At 37.2% G+C, this 16,193-nt stretch overlaps 2 protein-coding genes across 5 annotated transcripts in view; both read right to left on the reverse strand.

Annotated features, from left to right (window-relative positions):
• Sulf1 (Extracellular sulfatase Sulf1) overlaps positions 1 to 6,953 on the reverse strand; it is a 426,412-nt gene extending 419,459 nt beyond the window's left edge. For all 4 annotated transcript variants that reach the window (XM_073988582.1, XM_073988620.1, XM_073988566.1 and 1 more), the window contains exon 1: positions 4,042 to 6,953. The gene's annotated coding sequence lies outside the window, so the exon portion shown is untranslated. The remainder of the gene's footprint in view (positions 1 to 4,041) is intronic.
• The window catches only part of LOC141404861 (uncharacterized), a 61,180-nt gene extending 52,062 nt beyond the window's left edge, over positions 1 to 9,118 (reverse strand). Inside the window, exon 1 of the mRNA XM_073988649.1 lies at positions 8,799 to 9,118. The gene's annotated coding sequence lies outside the window, so the exon portion shown is untranslated. The remainder of the gene's footprint in view (positions 1 to 8,798) is intronic.
• Between the last annotated feature and the right edge of the window lie 7,075 nt (positions 9,119 to 16,193).

Raw genomic sequence — 16,193 nt, forward strand, 5'->3', positions numbered from 1 at the left:
GTTTTTCCACCAAGTCGCGCATTTAACACAGCATAATATGATATTAAAACCTTTAATATGTTTATAGTAGATACGCTTTTATAGGATTTTGATATTTCATGAACTGTGTAATTTCAACATCTTTTACTAACACTGTCCAGCAGCATTTTTGGGGGGTGGGAAATTTCATTTGGAGATGAAAGCCCTTGATGAATATACTAAAAACCCAAAAGGAAATTTTCGCCATAGGTCAAGTTTCTGAGATATCGCGCGATGAAGTTTTTAATTTTCCCTATAATACTTGGGAGAATAGCTACATATCTCTGTTTGGCGTTGCTGTAGCTTCGTTTTGAGGTGACATGTCTTCAGTCAAATCGAATGGCGAATCTTTTTGTAGAACATTTCATTCTTCTAACTCAATGTCTTTCATGTCCTTTTCGTCCTTTATTTCTTGAACCGTAGTGAAAATACAACAAGATGAGATTTTTCAGCATCCAAATATTCTACAAAACTGTTGCTCAGAAGATTTTAGGAACGGTTCTCTATGACAACTAATCGATTTTGTCCAGTTTTTTTTTGTCATTTTTGATATTTATTCGGACCAGCCGATTGAATTGTTTTACCTTCTTTGGGGCACTTCCTCCAGCTTCAGTCCATTGTTTGGATTGTTCTTTTGTCTCTGGAGTATAGTGGTGGATCCATGTCTCATCAACAGTTATGAAACGACGCTTAAAATCCATTTAATTTCGCTTAAAACGATCCAAACAAGCTTGAGAAATGTTCATTCTTATGCGTTTTTGATCGACTGTTAACAAATGCGGCACCCATCTTGCAGAAAGCTTTTTCATCTGTAGTTCTTCATGCAAAATTAAATGGACTCGATCATTTGTGATGCCCATGATATTAGCAATTTCAAGCACTTTTATTCGTCGATAATTGAATACCATATCATGCACTTTGGCTACAATTTCTGTTGTTGTTGGTGTTTTTGGACGTCCACTACGTGGTTCATCTTCAATGCTTGTACGACCACGTTTAAATTCAGCAACCCAATTTTTTACTGTTGCATATGAAGGAGCACTTTCACCTAACACATTCACCATATCATTGTCTCGATAAACCTTTTTTATGTAAATATTTAATGACAGCACGCATTTCTAATTTTTCCATTGTAAAAAAATTGCGGATGCGTCTTTTTTGAACACCTGTTTGTATATGAAGGAGTTGCCAGATCGAAACAAAATTTAACATGTGTTCATAACAGAGATGGAAGTTTCCAAAACACTTAACTTTTTTCTGTTTATACCGCGCTTTTTGTGCTAGTCTAAGAAGTTTCCGAACTGCCCTCGTATGTTTTGCTTTTCTGTATATTCGTTATTGGTTATGTATAGGTATGTAGACATATTGCTTATGTAGCCATCTGCTTATGTAGCCACCTGGGGTGCTTCTGAAATATTTACCACAAATAGCTCTTGTAATGATGAACACGTTAATAACAATTTTTCTTGGAGGATAGATCCGGTTATCTCAGTTTTTGAACCGGATATTCCGACATTAAAACCGATATTTACAAGGACTACCTATGATAAAAATTTCAACTTAATTCAAGGGGTGCCCCTAAGTATGATAAAGTGAAATATTTCCATGAAATGTCAAGACCCATATGTCGCGAAGTATCGACTTTCCCCAGGAAACTACATATCATTGTGATCAGGATAACAAAGACTACCAATGATAAACATTTCAAGCCAATCGAAAGTGTGACCATAAGCAAGACATTTACGAATAGTCAAGGCCCATATCTCGACTACCAATGATAAACATTTCAAGCCAATCGAAAGTGTGGCCATAAGAAAGACATTTACGAAAAGTCAAGGCCCATATCTCGAAAAGTATAACCTTGCCCCCGTTTTGATCAGGATAACAAGAACTACCTATGATAAAAAACTTCAAATCCATGAACAATATAATGGTGTTAATGAAAAATATTTCCAAAAAAGTCAAGAAACATATCTCGGGAAGCATGGGCATTTTCCACGGTAAATTAAATATTTTTCTGATAAGGGTACAAAGGACTAGCTACATATTTCAACACAATCCGAGAGGTGCACCCAAACGATACTCGGTCAAAATATAGTTTATGTATTGTTCATAAACTAGTTCCCCAAATCTTGGCTTCTAAAGCGACCATATAAACTCGCTTATTACTAAAATAAATTTCATTCTCAAGAAATTATATAACTTGGAATTAAATATCTCATTGAAAATAAGAGAAAATATAGTTCATGCCCTTATAACGCCAGTATTATTGTACTGTGTGGAAATACCTGTACACTGAATAGTTCCAATGTACGCTGCTTCTTTAACGAAAAGGATGAGACTGGCTTTTAATAGGGTAATAAGGTAAATATATTTCTTGAATATCCGAGAACATGTCGCCACTTATGTAACAAGATTTCTAGTATGTACTTTTCGTCACTTTATAGATCTACTTTGTATGATACAATTCTACAAGATAATTCGATTGCAATGTCCATACGAAATCCGCAACTTATTTTTCCAACGTTATCTCCAATTTTGGAGCTTTCATTCCATATAAGAGTAACTAGGGTTTATAACACTCTCCCGCTTTGCTTAAGAATCTTTAATTCATCTCAATACTCATATCGAAAAAATCTCCTCCGACACCTGAACTCACTTGAGTAAACTTCACCAGGCAAATTTTGTGTTTCTTCTTTGTGAAATATGTATTTTCAACTTTGAATTTATATGTTGATTTTAAATTATATTTTTATTTTGTTTATGAATCATTTAATTTAACACAACAATATTTAACACAATCTGTGATTTTATTAATGTTTGATGTTAACATAAATTGAGTTATCCTTATGATGTGATATTTTTTTCATTCATTCTGAAGATTCTAAGGGCTATATCTCTGGATCCAGAGAAGGTATTACAACATATAGCACCATTTTGGAAAGGTTAAAGTGCGAGCTATAATCTGACATACAATAAGCGGGCGCCCATATAGGACCCATTTTCGACTTTTTGAGGGTTTTATGGAAAAATCTGGGTCCAAAAATCAGTTTTGGGTTTTATCACCTGACCACCTGAAAATAATCCACTTGTTGGATAGGTATTTCCATAAGCTTTCCCATTTTGCAGCAATCGGGACTTTCGGGTCCAATAACTGGTTAACCGGGTCCGTCCCCCAAGAAAATTATACATTTCCGTGATCAGCGCAACAATATCTACCTCTGGAAAAAATTTCAAAAAAATCGGAGAGTTCTTACTAAACTAGAGTTGTTCCAAATGTTGTCATAAGGGATGCCACTTTCACCCACATCGCCCACTAATGCCTCTTCTAATAAAGTGTGTAATAATTAGGTCAATGTAATTATTTATTGGTACCACCCACTTCTTATATTAGCTCTGTTCCAGAACTAAAAAGTTTTTACAATTTTTACCACTTTTACACATTTTGCGTTCCCGTACACAAAATTTATATGAAAATCGTTTACGACTTTTACAACTTTTACGACTTTTACCACTTTATAAAGTACGGGAACAGGCCAATTGATAGGCGAAGTTGTAGTATGTAGGGTCAAAAATATTCGCTTCTTCTTATTCACACACATTTTTCGTTCAACTTTTAACATCCTTTGATACCGGTTTAACCGCTTATGTTTACTTTTTTTTCGTAATTTAATTTGTTTGTTGCTTTTTCACTTATTCGCATGTTGTTTTTTTGTGTTCTTGTGCAAACAAATAAGACCAACTCTCTGTTGGTCGGTTGATCAACATTGTTGGGGTTTGAGGAAGCGGCATGTCAAGCAGCAGAAAAAAACACGAGATTGGAAAATAATAACAAAAAACAGCAAAAAAGGCAAACCAAAACAAATCATGAAAACAACAACAATAAAAACAAAAATGTGATTCAGATTTAAGGTGGTCTGACGTTTGGTGTTGTTGTTATGATTTCGTTAAAATGCAGATAAATTTTGGGGGTTTTCTTTATTATTGTAGTTGTTGTTTGTCAAAAACATACACACAAATTACCTCAAATTTCCAGCAGTGCAACTTGTTAATGAGAGATAATGGACAGACGACACTTGCAATTGAGAGAGGGTTTTGTTTTGCTTTATTTATTTTAAATCACTTCTTTTTTATTTTTTATTTCTTCTTTATTTATTTTTAATGATTTCTTTTACATTTTTTAATGTTTCTTTTAAGATATTTTTTTTTTTCAATGCCTCAGACAATATGAAAATTATAGTTGTCACTTCACTTTGCAACGAAAATGGATGTATGGTTGGTTGTTTCGTTATTTGGGGAGGAGAACCCGAAAATTTTGCACTCACACTTTAAACTCCCCTTTCTTTTTTGGACAACGACGAATGGAGCCCCCATACACATGTTATGTGAACGTTTAGATAACGCGCTATTTGTTGATGTGTTGTTGTTGATATTTTACATGCGACGTCGTACACAACACGCAGCGCAAATGGACCGGACCCGCACGTTTAACACCCCAGTAAAAACCTTCAGTGGGTTCTTCTTCTATCAATGAATGAAGTAAACTACAATTTCGCCCGATAGTCGGTCGTCGTAATTTTTATTACAATTTTGTTTTGCTTTATAAAATTTGAAAATAATTACTCCGATATACCGATACAATACGTCCGTTACTCGCAAGAAACCAAACACTATTAAAAGTGGAACACAAGTAAAGTAATAACAACAGCACACAGCAGTGGAAACTGAGAGATATTTTTTCTGCTGCTGCGGCTTCTGTTGTTATTGTTTTCAAAACACACAAAGATAGGTTAGTTAAGCGGTTTCGATTTGCTAGCAGGTATCGATGTTTGTGGTTTTTGATGATTGTGATTGTAGAATTATCGATAAATTGGAAAACGTGTGGAGACAATAACATTGAAGAGGTTTATGGAGAAAATAAGTAATAAATGGAGAATTTACATTTCAATGTGAGTTGCCAACTTTCTTTGGAGGGTTATGATTCCCACTAAAAGTTTAGCATGGACACACACCGTCTAAACTTTTACCAATAAATGATGTCATTTGTCGTCGGTAGATGTCGTTTAGTTGGAATCTATTTCGGTGGCAATGAGTAGCCGTACTTTATGGAAACTTTTAGATGTTTGGCAGGACAGTTGAGAAGGCGAAGTCTGTCGTGCGGAATTGAACCGATACTCCCATGGTTTGTCGTGGCAGCTGACGCTCCTCAGCTGCGATAGATGTTCTTCGAGGACCACATTCACACGAAAATTGTTTATCTGCGACTGCATCCATGTGAATGCTATTTGTTTATCTAGATGTTCTCTCTTGTAAGTGTGGACTCTTTTTCTAGATCGTGGAAATACCTCGTTATATGTGGTCAACAAGGTTTCTTTATCTGCACCCCAAGTGCTGCCGGATAGGGACGTGAGGACCTTGTTCCTACATCTCAGCTTGTTGCAGATAGCTGTGAACATGCTTTCGAATGTGACCCCTAGTTGTTGGTCGAAATTCTGCTACCATCGACCATGACAATCAACTCAGTACTCTGCCACCGTAGATTTATTGGCAGATATTTGCATATTCCTCGTGTTGAAAAAGTTGGTAAGATCGGTCAAATAGGAGTTTAGCCATTCATAAATGCTATCACGGAAGGTACCTAACGCCAAGATCGTACAATCATACTCATACGTTACGATCTGAATGCAGTCTGGAGGGTGTGGAATACAGGAAAGATAGAGATTAAACAGTTCCGGAGTTATCACCACAGCTTGGGGAACTCCCTGTTTCACTTTACGGCGCTTGGACTTCTTGTTCCTGAATTCCATGTACGGCTGGCGTCCACTCATATAATTGATTATCCAACTTTCAAACTTGGACGGAGGATAGTCTGCTCAATATCTTGAAACAGCGGGGAGTCAGTGTTTCATGCTCCCCAAGACTTTTTATAAGTCGAGCGGCCCCACGCACGCCTATTACACGGCTTGATTTGCTCCGGTTGTCGTGCTGTGCTGCTCGCGGAACCCATGTTGATCGGCAACTGGGTAACTATTTCTGACGCTGGGGAGGATTAAAGCCTCAAGGACCTTTGCTACGGGCGAAAAGATGCAATTTACCTTTTGTGGCATCCTTGCCTGGCTTCATTAGCTGGACCACCCTGTCATTATCCAAACTTCGGGAACGATGTGGGTGACTAGCGACAGGTTGATACCTTTGGTGAGATACTCTACTCCCGGCTGATCTAGTAGTTTCAGCATTAGCATAGAGATTCCATCAGGAACCAACGCTTTGGTTGATTAACGTTCCTGATAACGCAACATCATCCGTTGTAAAATGCGGTGGTTCGTCCTCGGCAGGAAGAGATGTAATGCGACGTAGTACTCTTCTCTTCGCCCTGCCGCGTCCGGCGTGCTCATGATTAAAATATTTTACGCAACTCTTGGGATTAGTCAGCGTGGCGCCGCCAAACGTGGCAATAGAAGAGCTTTGGCAACAAAATCATGATCAACGTCAAAATGTCGCAGTGGACAGCTACATGATTGAAGCATTGGACAGCAATATAAGAAGTTATCAATTGATTATGTTTCTTCTTCATCTACCTTAGAGCTGGGTTCATTGTGCTAAATCTGACAAGCCTTATCTCGATATATTTCTTCCAGCTACTCTATGAAGTGAAAGAGGGGTGACTTGAATAAGTTATCGGTTGAATCCGCTATTTTATTTCCTCCGATATTAAAATAACCCGGAACACAAAGTAACGAGTGATTTGACTTTTATCTTGTTCGTAAACAGAACCATCTCCGTCTCTTATTTTATTTTTTATTTATTTTATTTCAATGTTCATACATAATACAAAGCCAAAATGGCCAAATAAGCGTATCCTATGACAAAAAAACTGAGTATAAAATAACAAATTCATTTAAACTTATATAAAATAGCTGTATATAAAAAATGGGTTTACCCTATGACCATCTAGATAATTTGACTAGGGTTCCTTGCATGAGTTCCGATAGAGTTTGTAGGAACTTCCCACTAATAGTTATGACCACGTCGTCAGCATATGCGATTGTTTCGTCTCCTAGTTTATCAAATTCCTTAGAGGTAGTTTACACTATCTATCAATGTCATATGACACGAAATAAAAACATTCCATATCTACCCACGCAGGCAATGCGGAGACGTAATGTTATTGCATTTTTGCTGGTGTGGACGCACAAAGTTAATGGCGTGAGGAAAATCCCCAATATTGCACATATTAGCGACTATATAATGATTGAAAATTTCATGTCATATGACATTTACATATAGTGTAAACTACCCCTTAAGTATGTCGTTAATCTGTATGAGCCACAGTAGTGCGTAGTGGTGATAGAACAAAACCATGGAACTCTCAACGATGTTTATGTTGATTATCCTGTTGCGGAGCATTCCGTCAATCCAATTGATCAGTGTAGAGGTAATACGTAAGTTTAGAGTGATTTATGGATGGATTCATGCACAATATTATTAGAGGCATCGTCTATGTCAAGAAAGGCTGTTAACTTGTGATTTGAGCCCTTCATATTTCTCGCGATAAAATCGGTGCCAGATTCTTCCGATTTACCTTTGATGAAGGCCGACCACGCTTCCACCAATGAGCATCAATGAGGAATCCCCTGGTTCCCACATGAATAAAAATATCCCTGTAATAGCCTTCAATGACATTCCCCATTAAGATGTGCAATATACTTTTGCCGCCAATTAGAGGATTCAACCTTGCAGAAAAGGTCCACGCGAGCTGTATTCCGATGATGACAGTCTAGTAAAGTTAAAGAATTATCTAGAAGTTGTAAACGCAATGAAAAGTAATAATATCTACTCTTCCAAAAGTTTGTCTAACGTTGGATTGCTAACTTCCTAAATGGAAGAAAAAACCTTCCGAGGTAAAAAAAATTTGCAAGATTTCGAAGGACGTTGGTCGTCCTGTCTTCAACCTTGCTACCTCTGTCTTGAATTCCTTGCAGAGCGACACATATTGGAGAATCCTGCAAACGTCCCGTGCCTTCAGATAACACATGTGGATCATCTTTACGAGTAGACCAGGAGTGTTATCAGCCGAGTCACCCCAACTATCGCATTGTGATGGAAGATCCACAACCTAGACGCATCGCGAGAACAGTTATCTTGAGGACTGCAATTTAATCGGCTACAGATTACAATCTGCAACCCATTTGCTATAGGTTAGGGAACCTCGTCCTTCCATGAGAACAGTCAGCCAGGAATATAACTGGTTGTCTGGTTTGTACCTGGGTCTTCTCCAACAAGCAGACAATGTTACCCAGGTCTTAGCTTTTACAATTGATGAAGGAAACCCTCCTTCGATTGTACATGTTTATGTATTGAGAAATGATTCTAGGCAAAAATCTAGGTGGACTTGTTAGAAAAAGGCTTAAAAAATACGTGATATCTGCAAATTTGCATAGTGTCTGTATAAATAGAAGTTTTCAGACTCCGCCTCTGTCTCCTAGCCTTTCACATCCAATATGACTCTTTAAGTCATGTTAGCGCGACTAATTGCAGAAACCGTTTCTAAGAGACCTCCAAAAAATTATTGCTGGGGTGTAAATTCGTAACGTCTACTAGCAAGGCCATTCAATAGTCTCTTAATTTATTTATATCCTGATGTCGTAAAAGTAACCTTTATATCATAGAGATGTAGGTAATAGACATTGATGTAAGCAATCAAGCGTTTATTTTATGTACATATAAATCACCATAAATCATATACGATGTTCTAATGTTGTATGTTTTTGAATACTTACCAACACGTTATAGCTCAATTTACAATTCCATATCTAGACAAATGTCAGCGTTACAAGTCCAATGTTGTTTCCTTGAAAGATTTCAAAGAAACTGAATTCAGAATGTATAAACAAGCCACAATAACACAACACTTATTGAAGATTCATTTAATACCCGCACTGTAATTCCACTATAAAGCTATAGGGAAGAAGTAATTGTTTAGAATTGTGTATTGTATATCAATTCCAATCCAACCGGCAAAGTTTTAATTTTAATTAATTCTTTATTCTTTTTGTCGCTTTTTGTTGTTGAACTGATGTGTTCAATGAAACTGTTCACTAAAAGGTTTGGTGAACTAATTAGAGATACTTGCCATGACAACATAATCAAGGTAGATGATGTATTAGCCCAGCTGATCAAATAAAATTGTTTTGAAAAATTGAATTTTAAAATTTAAAAATAGGCGTCATATGCGAACTGTATTACGATGAAAATGATTGCAAAATAAGCTATTAATACTAACAAATGAACAAATTAAGAATTATTTTGCACTTTCTCAGAAGGGGGCAAGTTGAATGTAGTGGGCAAGATTAATGTACATACCCAGCAAACCAAATGTCTGATGTCCGACACGTCTGAACAATTTCGGAAGCAAAGTCGTTCAGATTTCGTTCCGATTTCTAAACGATTTTTCGGATATTAAATAGTTCAGATTTTGTACCGATTTCGTTTCGATTTCGGAACGAATGTCGGAAAGAAATTTCCTTTCCGAATTTCCCAAGGATTTTTTTCAGATTTCGTTACGAAATCGATCCGATGTCGCTAAGACATTTCGTTCCGAAATTATGTCAACCACTTCATACAATTTTCGTTAAGATATCGTTACGATTTCGGGTCAGATATCGGACGTATCGTCCGAATTTTGTACCGATTTCGTTAGACCGTGTTTAGACATTCAAACTGGAAAGAAAATTTTTCTTCTCAATTTCCTTGTTGTTTAGACACGAAAATCTTGTTTGTGTCAATTTTATAATTTTTCTTATTCTTCTTCACACGCATTTTCCCATTGCGCCGTTCAAAAACAAAACCAAGGCAAAATTGTAATGAAAAGTAAAAAAGGACGTGTGTGATAAACAATTAATTATTAAAGGAAACCTTGAATTGCATTTTAATTTTGATATTTCCACTTATTTCGAATTGTTTTTGCTTAAAAAAAATAGTTTTTCCTCCAAATGGTTTTTTTCAATTGTCTCCGCTGTTGTTTGTTTCTCGACAGAGAAAATAAAATGAAAGAAAATGCAAAAACAAATCTGCAGCCAACTTCAGGTTGTATACGAAGAAAAACGAAACAAAACAGAATTTGCCAGTACAGAGGTGTGTGTACCCCCTCTTATTCCTCTCTACTCCCTTGCCCATAAACTCAATTTTCTTTCCCATCAACTTTCCCTGTATAAACAGGGACTTACGATGTCGGTACGATTGGTTTGCTGGGTATATACATATATGTATGCATGGTAGAATCATTACAAGGTAGGACATAGCAAACAGCTGATTACAATTTTTTTTCTATTGGTTTGCTTATTCTTTCAAATCAGTATACACAAATTAGCTTCGTTCCCGTACTTTTTAATAGTAAAACTCGTAAAAGAGAGAACTGCAAAAAATTTGTTGTCACACACAAGTTTCTTGAAATAGTTCGGGACAGAGAAGTGCGCAAGTAGCTGATTTTGACACTCATAAGCCACATGCTGAAAAACAAGCGTATATGCGGCTTGCTACTGTAAAAAATAAATGCAAGTGTTGCTTGCCATTCTCAAAATATGTACGAGTGTGGCTAGCCACTCAAAAAAATAAGTTATTTAAAAATGGATATTTTTTGACACTTGCGTATGCTTTGCCAAGTAGTTTTAAATACGCAATAACAATTTCTGTCTTACTTTTTTGCTCATTGCACATCAAGTATTGTTTTCAACCCTTGTAATTCAACCGATTGTCTCGTGCTCTCCGAGAGAATGAGAGCTAAGATCACTGATTTTCAATCGTTAAAAGAACATGCAAAAACACACATAACATTCCAAGCAAATAAAGAAAAGCATACACAAACGAAACAACTACAAATAAAATTACAATTGTTTATTTTTTGTAGTGTTGTGTGTGTGCTTCCACTTGATAAGTCACTTGGCAAACTATCTACGATTGCGAGTTTTGTAACAGTGCAAAATATGATGAATACTTGTTTTACTTATTATGCACAAGCAACGGTCTTGATGCATCGCAAGTATTCTTGGTGGTGGTGGAAAAAATACCGAGTGCGAGAAAACACATGCGTTGAAATAGCAAAAGGCCCAAAAAACTTGTGCGTGCTCAATTGGCTTACGGGGGCAAGTGACTCATTGATGATCTCTGGTTCGGGAGCGGAAAAATGGAAAATACGTCAAAAAAACTGGAACAAATGTCAAAGTCGGCGTATCAGCCAATCAGACGCCGGCAACCATGTTACAATTTTTTTACTCGCCCAAATTTGTCGTGTAAAAAGTTTTTAAAGAGAGCGTCATTCAGCGCCATTTTTGTTTAAAGAGAAGTGAACATTTTACAACTTTTTTGTGTACGGGAACGGTTTTTGGAGTAAAATGTGTAAAAGTTGTAAAAATTGTAATAACTTTTTAGTTGTGGAACACAGCTATTGTGTATGTATGTGTATGGTTTTGAAAAATATGACAAAATATTTTATACTTATTAATGGCCTGTTTCCGTACTTAATAAAGTGGTAAAAGTCGTAAAAGTTGTAAAATTCGTAAACGATTTTCATATAAATTTTGTGTACGGGAACGCAAAATGTGTAAAAGTGGTAAAAATTGTAAAAACTTTTTAATTCGGGAACAGAGCTTAAAATTCAGTCGAAATGAAAATTGTTATTACAACATTTATTATTTATATTTTTTACATGGTACAAATACACAGGTAGCCGCATCGGCAATTGTTGGTAACATAAGATGTCAAAATTTGACATCAATTCAATGCAATTGACACATTATGTTACCATCAGCTGGCTTGATAATGCTACCTGTATTATTGTACCATGATTTTTTACAACATTGTGATGAAACAAACTTTTGAACATATACAGAAGCTGACTCTGTAAAGAAAACTTCGCGTTTTTTGTTAATGATCCAAAATATCAAATAAACAGTACAACCTGTTGCATATTCAGTTATTCTGACAGAATAAGCAAATACACCCAGGCCTTGTTTTTCACAATTTGTTCGAACCCGACCTACCTACCAAATTATTGTACCATGTATGTATGTATATTGGCGTAATCAGCATTCCAAGATCTACCTGTGGACAAAATTTCAAAATTTTCTAAGTCCAGCCACTACATTCATCTTATGCCCTCAGAAGAAAATTGATACGTGTTAATAAGATTATAGATTATGAACAAATTCAACGTACCGAGAAAACAAAACCGAGAAACAATCCCACGGCAGCGTACCGGATTGACCGGAAACCAAAAGTGTTTCGTCCAGCGGCTGCCAACCTAGCATTATATGCTGCTACAACAACAACAGCAACCGAGAAAATCCACATCTCAATAAATTCTCCTCAGTTTATTATCCACCGAGAATATTGTTACGGAATTAGATTTAACTAATCTCCGTGTAGACGTTGTTTTATTCCCCGATACGATTTGTACCAAATAAAACAGGGTTCGTTTTAGATTACGTTTCTACAATGCTTTATTTACTTTATTACACTTATTCAGAACCGACTTTAATTACTAAGCACACAGCAAGTCTCTAGTTAGCACGCAGCTATTCTTTAACCGTTCTGTTCAGTTCAACGCTTAAAACACAACTCCTCCGTCATTGCCATTTCCCCGATATTTATAAGCCAAAGTCTCCCTGTTCTAGAGTCCTCCAGAACACATATGGCAACATCTCAAATCTGTGCAGCGAACACACAGACGCACATTCGCACTAAGCGAACAACCATACTCACATACATACATGGGGAAATACAATTGGACGACAAGCACAGTAATGACGTAACTACAACAACAAACAAGTGCAATAAAGAAGTAACAAACTAAACAATAATTACATGATTGTGGCAAAACAAAACAAAAGCACATTAATGAAAGGTAAAGAACATCTAGAATAATGAAGATAATTCTACATGATAATTGTTGTTGCTTAAATAAAGTAACTGCGTAATAAAAACTTTACGTTACAATTCAAATTTTTAAATTAACGGAAATTAAACTAAACTAACTTAAACCTATAAGTTACATTCGTAACATTGCCTCCCGCTTAAGCCTGTTCGTCCCGAATAGGCACAGTTCCCTCTCGGTGGTATGGGCATTGGTAACACTGCCTCCCGCTTAAGCCTGTTCCTCTGGACTAGACACAGTTCTCGTTCCGTAGTGGTGGCAACCGATTTAGATGTACCCTCTACTGCGTCAGCTTTGGTCTTTTGCTCTTCTGGACGACGCACAGTGCGAAATATGGAGAGTTTAGTGGAACTTTAAGGAATTTTGAAAGTACATAAAATTAATTAAATTTTAATTGAATTCGTTAGCTAAGTACTCCACTCCAAATGACCCATACTCAGTTTGGCGATTTACTCCGCGAAAAGACTTAAAAATGCATTTTAAGTTGCACTTTTGTTTCATATTTTTTTTTTTCTAAAAAAATATAATTTGGATTCATTAAAAAAATAGCGTGGCGCGGACAAATGGTAAGTCAGTATGCCATGATTTATTTTTCTTAATATTTTACAAAACTATTATAATATTTTACTCTTAAAAAAAATGCAGAAACTCTTATTGTTTTCGTGCAATTTTAATCGGAAAGAAGTGATTTTTTGAAGTTTTCAAAATATATTTTTTTTCATTTTCCGTGGATATTTCAAAAGTGATTCACGTACATTCACGTTTTAAGATATATATGATCTGAAAGATTGGGGTCTCCTCTGTTCGCCAAGCCATAAAACAGCTGCGGTAAAGTGCGGTCTTCGGAGAAATTCAAGTTTTTTAAAATGACTTCGGAAACTTCATTTTATTGCATTTTCAAAAGTGGAATGTAAACGCGGCGATGAACGCCGTTGTTGACTGTGTTTTGAAGAAATGGACTCACTAATATTAACAAATGATGATTTCTGTTAAATTAAGAATCGTCTCGCAATTTTTAATAATTTTGACCTGTAAATGTTGGTGATTTATATATAGTGCAACATTTTTGAATGCGTTGCAAATACCAACATACGTTAAAAATTGTAATGCAGTTCCAACTTGAACTTGATCTGAGAGACATTATTAATAAAATTTATGGCACAAACCTGCTAAATAGACCGATAAACATTATAGATACAAATGAAAACAAACAGTTATTGACATTTTACTCCTTAATGGATGTGTAGGGTTGTGGGGCTTCACCCAGAAGTGGACCTATGTTGACAGCTTTTATGTGAGGAGGATTTTTATTCGCTAACATCTTAAAATTTACATTTGCATCAAAATCTGTTGCAATTTTTGTCTTCAACATTTAAAATACCTGATATGAGGGAACCCGTCATATGGGGGCTATACCAAAAATGCGTACCTACGACGTTAATATTTCGCACAGAGGTTTTCTATCTACGAAGAAAATAAAATGCCAAAATACAACCAAACACGTTGGAAAATGCGTCTGTAACATTTAAAATATGTCCCATCGACCGGTACCGTTCAATGGGGTCTATACCAAAACGCGAACCTATATTGAAAATATTTTGACATAAGTTTTCTATCCGCTGAAAACTCAATATACAAATTTGCAGCAAAATCGATTGAAAAATTAATGTAAACGTAAAAACGACAGCCGCCGATACATGAACGCTACGGGAAACCGCGGGCCTATGTGGCCCACTTTGAGCCCCACAATATCCACCAATATAAGAAACATTTTTGCAAAATTTTAGGAATCTACGGCCTTTACTTTAAAAGTTATTAGTTAAGTTCCGCTAAAGTGCTCATATTTCGCACTGTGCGACGTTGCCTTCTCTCCAGGAATCGTGACGTTATACCTTCTTTCTTTGTGGTCACCTTCCTAAGTGCCACCTGGTCTTCATCAGACTTGTCCTTCCTTGCTGTACGGCCGTTTTTCGATGGACCTTTCCTCGACGTACATCTTCGCTTTTTCCTCCTCGTTGCGAGATTTTTCCACTTTCCTACGGGCCATTTGTCGGCGGCTTCCACCTTCAGCGTACGGACATCGACAGCGATCTCGCCGGATTCTGCCTTTGGGCGATGTTTGCTTTTCTCGTTGTAGCCCACACTTATCGGTATTTCTACATTGGACCAAGTCATCACACGGTGTTTTATGTCCAGGTTGATATCGAAGGAAATCATGAAGTCTACACCAAGTATAACTTCGTCCACAATATCGGCCACTATAAAATCGAAATTTACAGATTTTCTACCCATGCTCAGCCTTTGGTAGGCCTTTCCATGCACCGTTGTAGTCTCGCCTGTGGCCGTCCGCAATTTGACTCCATTTAACGGCAATACCTTCCCTTTTACCAAATCCGGTCTAATAATGGACTTTGTTGCACCGGTGTCCAATGTCAAGGTACGCAATACACCATTGACGAAGCCTTTAACAGTTAGGTTGTGATTCTCCTGCTGGACTATGGCTACAGAAATTGTGGGACCATCGTTTTCATTCTCTGCCAGCGGCGCCTCGTGATTGACGGAATTCATTTTATTTGATTCACCTGATGTCTCTCTTTCCAGATTCTTGGCCACCGGTTGGTCGTCGCTTTTTGAAGGCGGTGAGGTGGATCTGAGCCTTGGTCGTTGCAATATGCATTCCCGTGCAATGTGTCCAGCTTTACGACAGTTGTAGCAAGTCTTTCTCGTTTTACCAGCCCCTCGTTTTACACGCATTAGTGCATCCTTTAGCGGATCGACAACGGTCTGGGAATTGTTGTCCTCAACTTGCAGCCTCCTCACGTTGTAAGCTTTAGGTTTCACCAGCATCCTCGCGGTTTCTTGGGCCAGGGCAAATGACACGGTTTCTGCAAATGTTCCCATCGGTGCCGCATACGTCGCAAATTTTATCTCTGGATCACGAATACCACTAGCAAATGTCTCAATCTTTATGCGGTCCACCAACGGATGTGTCTCTCCTGGATATGCCAGTTGCGTCAATCGCTCTATATCAGCCGCAAAGTCTTGTAAGGTCTCATCTGGCTTCTGGACTCTTCCCCTCAGTTCCATTCGGTAGATCTCTTGCTTGTGTTCACTACCGTACCTACGTTCAAGGGCAGCCATTATATCTCCATAACTGTTTCTAGAAGCGGCGGGAATAGTCTGTATTACCTCAGCAGCACCGCCCTGCAATGCCATAAGTAGTGATACAGCCTTGTCGTTGTCG

This window comes from Musca autumnalis, unplaced genomic scaffold (genome assembly GCF_047663935.1).
Source record: "Musca autumnalis isolate F117 unplaced genomic scaffold, ASM4766393v1 scaffold_1, whole genome shotgun sequence".
NCBI lineage: Eukaryota > Metazoa > Arthropoda > Insecta > Diptera > Muscidae > Musca > Musca autumnalis.